Genomic DNA, 14,194 nt, shown 5'->3' with positions numbered 1-14,194 from the left:
CACCGTCCACCCTTGGACCCGTCGAGGGAGGAGGAGGAGGAGGGAACTCCGAGCCTCGAACAGCCGGGAGCCCGCGGTGGGCATTCATGCGGGGGTTTTGGCCTTTTTTTTTTTTTTTTTTGCCTTATTTTTGCCCGCGGCCCACGCCGTTCACAGCCCTATCTCTCCCTGTCCTTCTGCCTCTGCGCCGAGTCCTCGGAGCCAGACTTCGGGTCTCAGCTCCGCAGCCCTGCGCTCGGCTCATGCTGTCCAAGGTCACACGGCCGGCGGAGCGAATCTAGAAGAACCTTGCTCTCCTGCCTCTTCAGGACCAGGCCTTCCAGGTCACTGACCCGGAATGTTGGGACCTCTGGTAATGAAAGGCAGAGAAGATGAAGGGAACATTTTCTTTTTTCTTAATAGGGGCTTCGGTTGTATCTGAGTTTGAGGGGAAGTTGGAACATTCAAATAGAAAGCTGTTTTGCTGGCTTTTTGTGTTGCCCACCCCCCTCCTTTGAGAATTGCCTTCTTTAATATTCGAAGTCAGCACACGGATGAGGTCTTCTGTGTGCCAAGCTTTCCGCTTGGGGCACAGAAGTGAACCTGGCACAGGGGGCTGCTGGGACTAAGCAGTGAGGGTGGAGGGAACGAAGAGAATTGCCTGGGGTTGAAATATGGATTGTTCCAAGAGGTGGAGTGGGAGGGGTAAGTGGAAACCAGGTCTAAAAAGGTCTTTGCTGTGCTTCCCTGTTAAGGAATTCAGGGTTTATTGTATGGCCAGATGTGAAGTCACTGAACTGAGTTGGAAGCAGGGAAGTAACAGGGATAGATTTGTCGTTCAGAGAAGTCACTGTGCTACAGGAAGGGTGGTGGAGAAAGGTGGATAAGACTAGTGGCCTCAGGACCAGTTAGGGAGGATAAAGAGTAGGTTGGACCAGGGCAGTTAGGACTGGCTCTTCCTTGAAAAGCTGTTAGCACAGTCCATGTTCAGTGGTTTCTACCACATTGATTTTAAGGTGCTACTCACTGAGAAGATTCAGGGTGCTTGTCATTGAGAATGTGCACAGGTGATTGGTTTGTGTGCCAGATAAAAAGGGCTTGGTGTGCTCTGTGTGTTGTTCCATTGTCTCACTTTGAAATGATTGACTACATCCTGCAGGGGCCCCCGGTTAGGAGTCTTTGAGTAAGGTGGCTCCTACAGAACATACCGGGTGCACCTTACTGAGATTTCGTTCACGTACATGCTCTTCTGACTGGTCTTTTTTAATTAGCCTGTTTCCCAGCAGGTCTTTGGGGCTTTGGAGCAAGACCGTTGGAGGTTCCTCTCTGAAGAGGGAGGCTCAGAGTCTTGATGCCGAGGTCAGAGGCCAGGTGTGAAGAGACAAGGGGTTATCTCTTACGGAGGGTGTGCTCCTGGAAGCTGGAGTTCCTTTAGGTGTTTTTTCCAGACGTGGATAGAAGTGGCACGTTTATGGACTGCTGCTTCATGCAGGGTAAGAAAGGCCTGGAAAGATTTCAAAATGAGGATTGTCGCCTGACCAGGCGGTGGCACAGTAGATAGAGCGTCGGACTGGGATGCCGAGAACCCAGGTTTGAGACCCTGAGGTCGCCAGCTTGAGCGTGGGCTCATCTGGTTTGAGCAAAAGCTCACCAGCTAGGACCCAAGGTTGCTGGCTTGAGCAAGGGTTTACTTCAGGGGTCTCAAACTTGCGGCCCGCCGAACAATTTTGTGCGGCCCGTAGACTACTCCACGAAGTTCAAAATATTTTGGATAAAATTAAGTAAGCCTAGGGGCCTACTTGTATTTTTCATTTCTCTAGCATCCTAGCTAGATATTAGCTTAGTTAACAGCAGTTCTGATGCGAACTACAGTTTCTGATCGTTTTGTGACACCGAGTAAACTGCATGTACGATTGTGCTTATTGTACTGATTTTTTTTTTTGTTTTCAACTGCAGTGAGAAAAGTGTTGCGTAACAGTTGCCTTTTGTAGACCTAGTGCGGCCCGCCGAACGGCTGTGATCTTGCTCTGCGGCCCACATGCTGAGCTGAGTTTGAGACCCCTGGTTTACTTAGTCTGCTGAAGGCCTGCAGTCAAGGCACATGAGAAAGCAACCAATGAACAACTAAGGAGTTGCAATGCGCAACGAAAAACTAACGATTGATGCTTCTCATCTCTCTGTTCCTGTCTGTCTGTCCCTGTCTATCCCTCTCTCTGACCTCTCTCTCTGTTAAAAAAAAAAAAATGAGGATTGTCAATTGCCTGTTGTACAGAAGAGAAATTTGACCATAGGTTTTCTTGGAGTATTCTTTTTAATGTTTTCTTAATTGATTGATTTTAGAGACAGAGAAAAGGAGTGAGGGAGGGAGAGAGAAACATTGATTTGCTGTTCCAGCTGTTCACGTGTTCATTGGCTGTTTCCTGTGTGTGCCCTGACCGGGGATCGAACCTGCCACCTGGGCGTATTGGGATGATGCTCTAAGCAACTGAGCTACCTGACCAGGGCCTGGAGTATTTTATTTAAACCATATGGTCTCCGGGTGTACCCGTGTGGCTACGTCCAGGTAGCTGAATAAATTGGCTGGCAGTATAGACTTATTTGACGGGCACAAATTTAAAAAGAAAGAATGTCTGCTAAAGGATGTTATTAACTGATAATGCCTTTCTGTTTTGGAATTGAAATCACAATTCTTCATGGTCTTAGGAAAGTGATCCAGTTGTCTGGGGAGTTACTCTAGTTTTGGGATGCAATCACATCTACTGGTGCACTGTACATCTCTCACGAATCCAGCCTGCAGAGGAGCGGGGTGAGCTCTGTTCACATGTCCTGAAACATAAGGGAGGTCGTTCAGTTGCTCTGGGTCATACAAATAGTTAATAAGCAGACCTGTTTAGCTGGCATCTGAACCTCAGGTTCCAGAGTCTGTCTGTTTTTTTGCTGGACTTTTCCATGATGGGGTAAAATTATCTTCCTTTCAAGCACCTTTTTTTTCTTTTTCTTTTTTTTTGTATTTTTCTGAAGCTGGAAAGGGGGAGAGAGACAGTCAGACAGACTCCCGCATGCGCCTGACCGGGATCCACCGGCATGCTCACCAGGGGCGACGCTCTGCCCCTCCGGGGTGTCACTCTGTTGCGACCAGAGCCACTCCAGCACCTGGGGCAGAGGCCAAGGAGCCATCCCCAGTGCCCGGGCCATCTTTGCTCCAATGGAGCCTCGGCTGCGGGAGGGGAAGAGAGAGACAGAGAGGAAGGAGAGGGGGAGGGGTGGAGAAGCAGATGGGCGCTTCTCCTGTGTGCCCTGGCCAGGAATCGAACCTGGGACTTCTGCACACCAGGCCGATGCTCTACCACTGAGCCAACCGGCCAGGGCCTTAAGCACCTTTTTGATGTTTTTGTTGAGTCTGGCTTCTTTCTCCCTCCAAGTTGAAAATTTCTCCAGTAGACAAAAGGTTTAGGGGAGGGGAGGTTGGCTGTATGATATGAAGCCATGGGTGATCATTTGGGGACATTTTCAATGTTCTTGGAGTTTAGAGACCTGATGGGGTTTCTTTTTTTTTTTTTTTTTTTTTGTTGTTGTTGTTGTTGTCAGAGTCTCTTTTATTAACAAAAAAAAATCTTAAAAAGAAAGGTCATTTTGATGACTAGAGCTGGTATGCTGTCAGACAGTAGCATGATAAAAGTAGGTTGGACCAAAAAGTCTTCCTTCCTACTAGGCACTCCGTGAGTTCTGGACTTCTAAGAAATACTAGACACTGTAAAGGACCTTTACAGAGAACAGTACAGTTATTGATTAACCCATGAATGAGCCAGCTTTCCTTATATCCTTTTAAAAATATGGAACGCTTCACGAATTTGCGTGTCATCCTTGCGCAGGGGCCATGCTAATCTTCTCTGTATCGTTCCAATTTTAGTATATGTGCTGCCGAAGCGAGCACCTGATGGGGTTTTTTTGTTCTTGTTTTGCTACCCTGTGAAGCCTTTCCACTTCTTTGGGCCCAGGTAAAGTTCTTCCTACTGCTTTCCTCTGCCTTTTCTGTCAGTACAGTATTAGAGCAATTTCTTCTGAGTAGGTGCTTGCTGGGAACTGAGGACTATATTCACTTTGTATTTTACTTCCTAGGTAAGACTGTTGCATAGCATCTGGATTAGGGCCTCTGCTGCTGCTCACTAGCCCAGGTTGGGATTCCACTGCCAAGATCAGTGCCCCTGACCATTAGATTTGCCCCCCGTTCATGGCTTGCATCTGTTCATTAGCCATCCCATTATGCATCTGCTTGGGGGATAGGAAGGGAAAGACCAGCACTTCCATATGCAGATAAGGGATTCCTCCTGTGAGGCCCTGCTCCCTGCTTTGTGCTTACAGGTGTAGGTTCAGGTCTAGGTCCAGGAATTTAATTTGTAAGCTTCTGGCCAGCCTCACCCACCACCCCCAGGGCCTGCTGCACCATGGCTGTGGTGGTTGGTTCTAGTTTCACTCCACCCATCCTAGGTTCATGATTCGGTAGAAGCAGCTAAGCTTCCCAGCTGGCTTTTTCTTTCTTTCTTTCTTTGTATTTTTCCAAAGTTAGAAGCGAGGAGGCAGAGGGACTCCCACGTGCACCTGACCAGGCACCAGGGGGCAATGCTTTCTCTGCCCATCTGGGGAGTTGCTCCGTTGCAACCGGAGCCATTCTAGTACTTGAGGTGGAGGCCATGGAGCCATCCTCAGCGCCTGGGCCAACTTTGCTCCAATGGAGCCTTGGCTGCGGGAGGGGAAGAGAGAGACAGAGAGAAAAGAGAGGAGGAAGGGTGGAGAAGCAGATGGGCGCTTCTCCTGTGTGCCCTGACCAGGAATCGAACCTGGGACTTCCACATGCCGTGCCGACGCTCTACCACTGAGCCAGCCGGCCAGGACCCAGCAGGCTTTTTCTTTAGCAGGTCCCATGCTTGGGCCCTATCCACGTGGGGCTCAGTATGGTTGCCTCCTTTGAGTTTTATGGTTAAAATGACCTTGACCCTGGGAAAGAATGGGAGGTTGTTGATGGTCATAGCACCTAAAGTTGATTTGCCCCATTGGCATCTGGAGGTATGGGTCCTTAGGTGTCCAGTATATTACCCTTGTTCCTGCCCCCAGGAATTGCCTTGCGTGTCACCAGTCCCCCAGACCCCAGGACACCATTCCTGAAAGAAAACTAAAAGTTGGGGGGTCAGAGAGGTGGAGAAGGCACCCAGCTTGGCTTCTGTGATAACCCAGTGAAAATGCTTCTACAGAGTTGTGGGACCAGGTAGTCTGCTTCTAACCTGCCAGAATTGATTGGGTCTGGTTTTAATGTCACTCCCAATTGTGAAGATCGTCCAAATCAATTACTGATAAAAGCACATCAGACAGGGTTGTCAGAGAATTAAGGTGTCTACACAGACTGCAAGGGTTTCAATAAAAGGGTCAACCTAGTATTGTGGGGGGTATTTCCTGCATATGGAGCTGTAGAGACATTTGTAAGAACAGCTGCTTGCCTTTTCTTTTTTTATTTGAAAGGAGGGAGTTAAGAGGGACGGACTCCCACATGTGCCTTGAGGGGATCCACCTGGCATCTCCCTTTGGGATGTGAAGTCAACCAAGCTGTACTCTGCACCTGAGGCCATTGCTCAGGGTCACGCTGGAACCAGTTGAGCCACTGGCTGCAGGATGGGGAGAGGGAGGAGAAAAGAAGCAGATGGTCACTTCTTCTGTGTGCCCTGCCAAGGAATGGAACCCGGGACATCTCCAAACTGGTTCGATGCTCTATCACTGAACCATCCAGCCAGGGCCAAGAACAGCTGCTTTGAGGAGGAGCTCAAGTTGGCTGGGGCTATGGCTGTGTTTGAGTCCTGGTCTTTCCAGGACTCAGGGGAGGCCGAGGATCCTACTCCAGGCAACACCTTCCAGATGTTTCTGGGGCTGTGCCCACTGCAGAGTGTTTCTAAGGACTTGACTAAACCTATTTAGAATGTCTAGAAAAGGAGTATTAGGTGACATTTATTTTTAGTTTTGCTGTGGTGGTAAAATACACACAACATCACACATACCGTTTGAACCACGTTCAGGTGGTCGGTAGCATTAAACTCACACTGTAACCGTCAACGCCACCCATCTGCAGGGCTTTTACCCTCCTCAGACCCAGCTCTGTGTTCACTCAACACAGACCCCACCCCCAGCCTCGGGCAGTCACCACTCCTCTCCGTGTCTAGGTCTGATGGCTCCAGGAATGATAAGGAATTATACCCTTTGTCCTTTTTTGTCTTATTTTATTGAGCATAATGTCTTCAAGGTTCATCCATGTTGCAGCATGTATCAGAAACTTCTTCATAAGGCTGAGTAATATTTTTATATTTATTGGTACTGATTTTTTTTCATAGACTTTTTGGAAAGCAAAAGGTTATTCTCATTCTTTTTTTTTATGCATTTTATTTATTTATTTATTTATTTATTTATTGTCTTTTTCTGAAGCTGGAAACGGGAGAGACAGTCAGACAGACTCCCGCATGCGCCCGACCAAGATCCACCCGGCACGCCCACCAGGGGGCGACGCTCTGTTGCAACCAGAGCCACTCCAGTGCCTGGGGCAGAGGCCAAGGAGCCATCCCCAGTGCCCAGGCCATCTTTGCTCCAATGGAGCCTTGGCTGTGGGAGGGAAGAGAGAGACAGAGAGGAAGGAGAGGGGGAGGGGTGGAGAAGCAAGGAATCGAACCCGGGACATCTGCATGCCAGGCCGACACTCTACCACTGAGCAAACCGGCCAGGGCCTTATTCTCATTCTTGACCCTTGCACCTGGAAGCCTGAACTACAGGAGAGAAAGAACTTCTGCTCAGGTACAGAGATGCTCTACTTCTGTCTGTGGCCCAGCGCCATGCAGGCACACGGAGCCCTCACGCCATGCCAGGGAAGCTGAAACAGACACGATCACCCCTAAAAAGGGGCTAACTTCCCGTGCAGGTTACACAGGTGCCAAGCACTCTAGACTCTTAATGTCAAGGCTGAGCATCCCCTGTACATGCCCCTGCAGGCACGAGGCCCTTGTCCCATGTCCCAGCCATAGGGCAGCTGAGCAGTCTTCCACGAGTTTGAGAGAGCTGGCCAGGGAAACCACATTATGCCAGCATGGAGACAGTAGGGAGAAACTCGAATCCCACGGAATCTCATCAAGAAAGTGACCATATGAGGGTGACTGATCAGGCACTGGCTAGCTCACGTCTCCTCTGTTTAACATTAAACTTAGAATCATTCCCATGTTATTTTAAGTACTTCCATACATGGAATTTCAAAAGGATTATAGAACATGTGTTAAAAAGGGACTCTGGCCTGACCAGGCGGTGGTGCAGTGGATAGAGCGTCGGACTGGGATGCAGAGGACCCAGGTTCGAGACCCTGAGGTCGCCAGCTTGAGAGCGGGCTCATCTGGTTTGAGCAAAGCTCACCAGCTTGGACCCAAGGTCGGTGGCTTGAGCAAGGGGTTACTTGGTCTGCTGAAGGCCCGCGGTCAAGGCACATATGAGAAAGCAATCAATGAACAACTAAGACACCAACGAAGAATTGATGTTTCTCATCTGTTTCCCTTCCTGTCTGTCCCTCTCTCTGACTCTCTCTGTCTCTGCCACAAAAAAAGGGGGGGGGGATGACGACTGTTTTGTGTACTGTCCAAAAGCCATTGGCAATGGACCAGTGGCCAGCACAACCTGCCATCCCAGGGCACTGGGCGTGAGCACTAAAAGCTGCAATAACTCGCTTGACCTGTGGTGGCGCAGTGGATAAAACATCAACCTGGAATGCTGAGATCACTGGTTCAAAACCCGGGGCTTTCCCGGTCAAGGCACACTCGAGAAGCAACTACTATGTATTGATGCTTTCTACGCTTCCCCTCACCTTTCTTTCTCTTTCTTTTTCTCTCTCTCCTCCTCCCTCTAAAATCAATAAATAAATCTAAAAAGATAAAATAAAAAGTTGCAGTAACTTTAATCTCAAAACTTCTTAAAAGGAAATTTATGCCATGGTCATAGCAGCAACCAGTACTTAAGAGAAACAGAAGCCTCTGGTATGTTACACAAAGAAGGTGCATGGCAAACAGCCAGCACAACGCAACTGGCAGTCTTGACTTCCGTGCCTAGCTCTGCTGTCTTTAATGTGGGAGAACGTCCCTTAGCCTGCAGTTGTCCTGTGGGACCGAGATGCTGAATCCAAGTGCCTATTACGGTCCCAAGCACCCTGGAGGCACCCCACCAGCTAATTCAGCAACTATCCAGAGGTGCCTCCTCTGGTTTAGGCTCTGCTCCAGACAGGTGAACCTCGCAAACATGCACAGAGCACGCATTCCAAGTGGAAGGACAGTCAGTAAATTAAGTAACGACTACGTCTTGTGCCCGAGGGCCCAGAGACGGGGCTCTGCTTACAAGTGAAGAGCAGAGCAACCTCAGCCCCAGGAAGGGCTGGAGCAGGGCTCGCTGGCTCTCCTCCCTCTCGTGTGTGCAGCTCCAGGCAAATGGACAGTGTTTGCACAGACAGTGAGAAGGTCTTTCCCAGGCTTCCCTGTGACCCGAGGAAGTCACCAGCCGCAACAGGCCAAGTGCTTGACAGGAACACCAGAACCAAGAGCCTCACCCCTGCCAAGGGGGTCCTTCCTTTTCCCTGCACAGGTCAGGCGAGTTATTGCAGCTTTTAGTGCTCCCGTCCAGTGCCCTGGGATGGCTGGTTGTGCTGGCCACTGGTCCATTGCCAATGGCTTTTGGACAGTACACAAAACAGAGTTCCTTTTTTTTTTTCTTTCTTTCTTTTTTCTTTTTGTGGCTGAGACAGAGTCAGAGAAAGGGACAGACAGGAAGGGAGAGAGATGAGAAATAGCAGTTCTTCATTGGGCTAGAGTGTCGTCCAGTATGCCAAGTTATGGGTTTAATTTCTGCTCAGGGCACATAAAAGAATCAGCCAATGAATGTATAATTAAGTGAATAACAAATTGATCTTGTTCTCTTTCTTTCTCTCTAAAATCAATAAAATGCCTGACCAGGTGGTGGCGCAGTGGATAGAGCATCGGACTGGGATGCGGAGAACCCAGGTTCGAGACCCCGAGGCCGCCAGTTAGAGTGCAGGCTCATCTGGCTTGAGCAAAAAGCTCGCCAGCTTGGACCCAAGGTCGCTGGCTCCAGCAAGGGGTTACTCGATCTGCTGAGGGCCCACGGTCAAGGCACATATGAGAAAGCAATCAATGAACAACTAAGGTGTCACAATGAAAAACTGATGATCGATGCTTCTCATCTCTCTTCGTTCCTGTCTATCCCTCTCTCTGACTTTCTCTCTGTCCCTGAAAAACATAAAATAAATAAATAAATAAAATCAATAAAATAAAGCATTTTTAGAAAGTAATAGGATGAGAGTAGACCATTGAACATGTAAGCACACAGAAGGCACCAGCCTAGCCATGCCCCTGCCGCCACCCTTCCCATCGACCTCTGCTCCTCCCACCTCTGCCATCACCTCCAAGGCACACAGCTTTGTCCTGCCTGGACAACTCCTTCCTTCCTGGTCTGCATTCCGATTTGTTCATCGTCCCGTGGCCCTCGGGAGTGTACAGGTGAAAAGATCTCTCTGAAGGCACGTCTCAGTGTGGCCTCTGTCTAAAATCCTTGATGGTCCCTCTCGGTGTGTGGGTGAGGAGGTGTGCCCATGTTACCCTTGCCGTCCTGGGTTCTCTTTCCCAACACAGTGTGGTACCTGTCGGGCATCTTCTGCCCTCTGTGCCCCACCCACCTGCTTTGTGTCTTGAAGAACCCCCTCACTCTGGGCCTTATCTTTGGGGTCACTTACTTAGGCAGCTCGGCCTGACCCTCAGTGCGGTTTGTGCCTCTGCCTGCTTCATCATCAGGGACCAGCTTCTGGGGTCGCTTGCTGGCCTCAGTCTCGCCCGAGCCCTTGAGACCAGCCTTGTCTTGCTGGTCTCCAGGTTCTTTGAGCTTCGTTTCTGACTCTGTTGTCTTTGTCAGCTCCTCCCTCTCTGTGCCCGACTCCCCAGGTCTCACATGTTCGGCCATCTCTGCCTCTTCCCTTGTTCTCCTGAACCTTTCTGCTGCCTTTGGACCTGTCGGCCCTCGACACCCATTTCTTTTCTCCCTTCTCTAGTTCAGTTTCATGAGTACATCTGATTCTGTCATAGTGTCTGTTTAGAGCAGGGGTCGGGAACCTTTTCGAATGAGAGAGCCATGAACGCCACATATTTTAAAATGTAATTCTGTGAGAGCCATACAATATGTTTAACACTAAATACAAGTAAAGGTGTGCATTTTATGTAAGACCAACAATTTTAAAGTACAATAAGTCTGAATTCTTTTTAATTATGTTATGCTGTTGCTAAGCAATGATGAATAAAGTACTTCTTACCATTAATGCGACTTCTGGTGCTGCATGGTTTTGCTGATGGTTTTGTAGTCTGGTTGATACATGGTAAGGTTAAGCTTCATGCAGGTGTTGAGACTTCCATCTGTTAAACGTGATCCTAGGTTGGTCTTTACGTTCTTTAGAGGTGAGAAAGACTGCTCACATGCATACGTAGAGCCAAACATTGTCAGTACAGCAATACTCAGATGCGGTAGTGTGTGGTATGTGATGGAAAGCACTTTCCATGTTTTTTCATTTCTCCCCACTTGTGTTTGCTCGCCAACTCTGCTTGCTGTCGTGCAAGTCTTTCCAAATCTTCATTCAGTGACTTGAACTTATTCACCCACATGTCTGAGGCCTTCAGATCAGCAGCTTGTAGCTCAAAATCTCTGACAGAGACACCGGGGATGTAGTTTGGCGCTGTCCACTGCGCACTCGTGTGGATGGGTGATGAACTTAAAAAGACGAGTGCGCTCACGAAATTCTCCAAAGCTTGCTTTGAATGACAGCAGGAGATGAGATGTGAAGCCCGCTAGCTGCTGGAGATCAAGATGTTGAGCAGGGTCACTTGCTGTACATGCATCTTTAAACTCTCCCAGTTTTTCAAAGTGTAGTAAATGGCCTGTTTCAATGTCAGCCGTGAAGAGTTCCAGCCTGTTTTCAAATGCAAACACTGCTTGTTGAAGGGATAAGACTGTATTTCCAAAGCCTTGCATTTTCACAGTGAGCTGGTTCAGATGTTCAGTCATGTCCACGAGATAGTAGAATTTCGGGAGCCACTCAGTATTAGCTAACTCAGGATGCTCGACATATTTCATTTCAAGAAAAGTCCGGATTTCACTCAGATAAGCCGCAAAACGGCTGAGTACCTTCCCTTTTGACAACTAACATACATTGCTGTGCAGAAGCAGACCAGGATATTTATTCCTAACTTCATCCAGCAGTGTTTTAAACTGGCGATCATTTAAAGCTCGGGCAACAATAAAGTTGACCACCCGAACGACCAGCAACATCACCTCACCAAGCTGCTCACCACACATCTGAGCACAAAGCGCCTCCTGATGTAGGATGCAGTGAAAACTTAGGATGGCTCGTTTTTTTTTTGTTTGTTTTTTTTTTTTTCATTTTTCTGAAGCTGGAAACAGGGAGAGACAGTCAGACAGACTCCCGCATGCGCCCGACCGGGATCCACCCAGCACGCCCACCAGGGGCGGTGCTCTGCCCCCCAGGGGGCGATGCTCTGCCCATCCTGGGCGTCGCCATATTGCGACCAGAGCCACTCTAGCGCCTGAGGCAGAGGCCACAGAGCCATCCCCAGCGCCCGGGCCATCTTTGCTCCAATGGAGCCTTGGCTGCGGGAGGGGAAGAGAGAGACAGAGAGGAAAGTGCGGCGGAGGGGTGGAGAAGCAAATGGACGCTTCTCCTGTGTGCCCTGGCCGGAAATCGAACCCGGGTCCTCCGCACGCTAGGCCGACGCTCTACCGCTGAGCCAACCGGCCAGGGCCGGATGGCTCGTTTTTAATGTTCACGAAGAAGCGCTATGAATCCTCTATTTCTCCCCACCATGCACGGAGCACCATCAGTGCACACCGAATAAGTTTATTCATCAGTATATTTTTTCTTTAGCGAACTCAGTGAAAGACTTGAATAAGTCCTCCCACTATTGTCTCTTTCATAGGCAAAACAGCAAGACTTTCCTCACTTAGTGTGTCACTGACAGCATACCTTGCAATCAGGCTGAACTGGGATAAATGGCTTATGTCTGTTGACTCATCCAAAGCGAGAGAAAAGAATGGTGCTGCATTTATGGCCTTCACTTGTGTCGCTTCAATTTGATTTGCCATCATGATGGTACGATCATGAACAGTTCTTGCCGACAGAGGCATGTCTTTTATTCTTTTGATTATCTTGTCTTTATCTGAAAAGTTGTCAAAAAGTTCATTGGCAACATCAAGCATGAATGTTTTGGCATACTCCCCATCTGTGAATGGCTTTCCGTTTCTCACAATTGCTAAAGCACCAGCAAAGCTAGCCGAATTCCAGTCAAGTTGTTGGGTCCAAACACGGAGTTGCTGCTGACTAGCTTGCACTCTGCACAGTAGCTCTTGACATGCTTTCTTCCTGCTGTCCCCCGCTGGATATTTCAATGCAAAATGTAGTATGTCGTGTGTTAAAGTGCCACTTTATATTTGTTGCATCGATGCAATTTTATCATTGCATATTAGACACACTGCAGAACCTGCTCTTTCCACAAAGGGGAATTCCTCTGTTCATTCCTGCTGAAAAGTACAATACTCCTCATCTTTTTTTCTTTTAGCCATCTTCTTCGTCAAAAGTGTTTCTTCAATTAACTAGCTGACTACTTGATTAAAAGGAGGGAAGTTTACTTCCTTATCTCACAACGACCTGTGTACGTTATGCATTATTCAATAAAAATTTGGTTTTGTCCCAGAGGATAGCTGTGATTGGCTCCAGCCACCCGCAACCATGAACATGAGTGGTAGGAAATGAATGGACTGTAATACATGAGAATGTTTTATATTTTTAACGTTATTATTCTTTTTATTAAAGATTTGTCTGCGAGCCAGATGCAGCCATCAAAAGAGCCACATCTGGCCCTGGCCGATTGGCTCAGCGGTAGAGCGTCAGCCTGGCGTGCAGGGGACCCGGGTTTGATTCCCGGCCAGGGCACATAGGACAAGCGCCCATTTGCTTCTCCACACACACCCCCCCCCCCACCCCCCCGCTTCCTCTCTGTCTGTCTCTTCCCCTCCCGCAGCCAAGGCTCCATTGGAGCAAAGATGGCCCGGGCGCTGAGGATGGCTCCATGGCCTCTGCCCCAGGCACTGGAGTGGCTCTGGTCGTGGCAGAGCGACGCCCCAGAGGGGCAGAGCATTGCCCCCTGGTGGGCAGAGCGTTGCCCCTGGTGGGCGTGCCGGGTGGATCCCGGTCGGGCGCATGCGGGAGTCTGTCTGACTGTCTCTCCCCGTTTCCAGCTTCAGAAAAATAAAAACAAAAACAAAAACAAAAGAGCCACATCTAGCTCGTGAGCCATAGGTTTCGGACCCCTGGTTTAGAGTGTGGGTTCTAGATCAGGTGTCCCCAGCTTAAACCCTGGCTCTTGTGTATACTAGCTGTGGGCTTTGGGCGAGGTCCCTTGCATGTGAAATGGTGACTATACAGAACCTGCTTCATCGGGTGATGGGAGGATGACAGGACGGTGTTTGGAAAGTGTGGTGCTTTGCGCACAGAAGGAACTTCTGAGTTTTGGCTGCTGTTAGTTTCATTATTATTCTGACGGCCTCTATCATCTGCATGACCCAGGAGCATTTTTAGTTGGCGAAGGCGACCTTTCCACAATCTCTAGCCTCTGTCCACACACTGCCCTTCCTTGTCTCAAACTGGTCTGCTAGGAATGCTCCCTCTTCCCACTATACCTTCTGGTGAAGTCCAGCCCCTTGGTAGACATCCCCTAAGACCAGCTTTCCAAATTTCTGTGCCCTCTGGCCTTGGGGCCTTGGGCATGGAAGGTTGTGGAAGGACAGGAAGATGGAGGTGGAGGAAACTCCCAGGGAGCAGTCTCCCTGGGGCTGCTGGGTTTCAGGAAGCTGGCTTCAGAGGGCAGGGTGTGTGTACAGGCTGAGGAATGGGGGCACCTCCAGCCCAGTCACAGGACACGTCTTTAACAAGCACGTTGCAGTCCTGAAAATTAACCCAGGGGGAGGCAGGAGGCTTCGGAACAGTCTGGGCACGTGCACTGAACTGTTTCCCTTTGCACATCAGACAGCTCTCTCCCTCCTGTCTGTGACGTTTTATCAGTTTTGAGAAATTCCGTTG

General features: G+C 49.2%; 1 protein-coding gene and 1 non-coding gene across 2 annotated transcripts in view; one reads left to right on the top strand and one right to left on the bottom strand.

Moving 5' to 3' along the window:
- The window catches only part of RNF4 (ring finger protein 4), a 38,128-nt gene that overhangs the window by 831 nt on the left and 23,103 nt on the right, over nucleotides 1–14,194 (top strand). The window lies entirely within an intron of this gene.
- On the bottom strand, nucleotides 3,807–3,913 carry LOC136307067 (U6 spliceosomal RNA). Its single transcript, XR_010725759.1, has one exon. It is a non-coding gene; the product is annotated as a U6 spliceosomal RNA (small nuclear RNA).

This window comes from Saccopteryx bilineata, chromosome 5, assembly GCF_036850765.1.
Source record: "Saccopteryx bilineata isolate mSacBil1 chromosome 5, mSacBil1_pri_phased_curated, whole genome shotgun sequence".
Taxonomy (NCBI): Eukaryota; Metazoa; Chordata; class Mammalia; order Chiroptera; family Emballonuridae; genus Saccopteryx; species Saccopteryx bilineata.
Note: the sequence above shows the minus strand (reverse complement) of the source record. Positions and strands in the feature narration are given on the sequence as shown.